Source organism: Chiloscyllium plagiosum, chromosome 14 (genome assembly GCF_004010195.1).
Source record: "Chiloscyllium plagiosum isolate BGI_BamShark_2017 chromosome 14, ASM401019v2, whole genome shotgun sequence".
NCBI lineage: Eukaryota > Metazoa > Chordata > Chondrichthyes > Orectolobiformes > Hemiscylliidae > Chiloscyllium > Chiloscyllium plagiosum.
The window spans coordinates 64108913-64109271 of NC_057723.1; positions in this window are offsets into that span (position 1 = coordinate 64108913).

A 359-nucleotide genomic window follows, 5' to 3' on the forward strand; every position below is an offset into this window, starting at 1 on the left:
AGGGGGGTGGTGGTGCTGGGGAGAAGGTAGCAAAGAGTACAACAAAGGGTGGCTCAGTGGAACTGCTGCCTCCCAGTGTCTGGGACCTGAGGGTTCGATTCCAGCCTCGGGTGTCTGTGTGGAGTTTGCACATTCTCCTCCTCTCTGTGTGGGTTTCCTCTGGCTGCTCTGGTTTCCTCCCACAGTCCAAAGATGGGCAGGTTAGGTGGATTGGACATGCTAAATTGCCCATAGTGTCCAGGTTTGTGCAGGCTAGGTAGCTTAGCCATGGGAAATGCAGGGTTACAGGGACAGAGTTGGATCTGGGTAGTTTACTCTTCCGAGGGGTCAGTGCTGACTTGATGATGCAAATGGCCTGC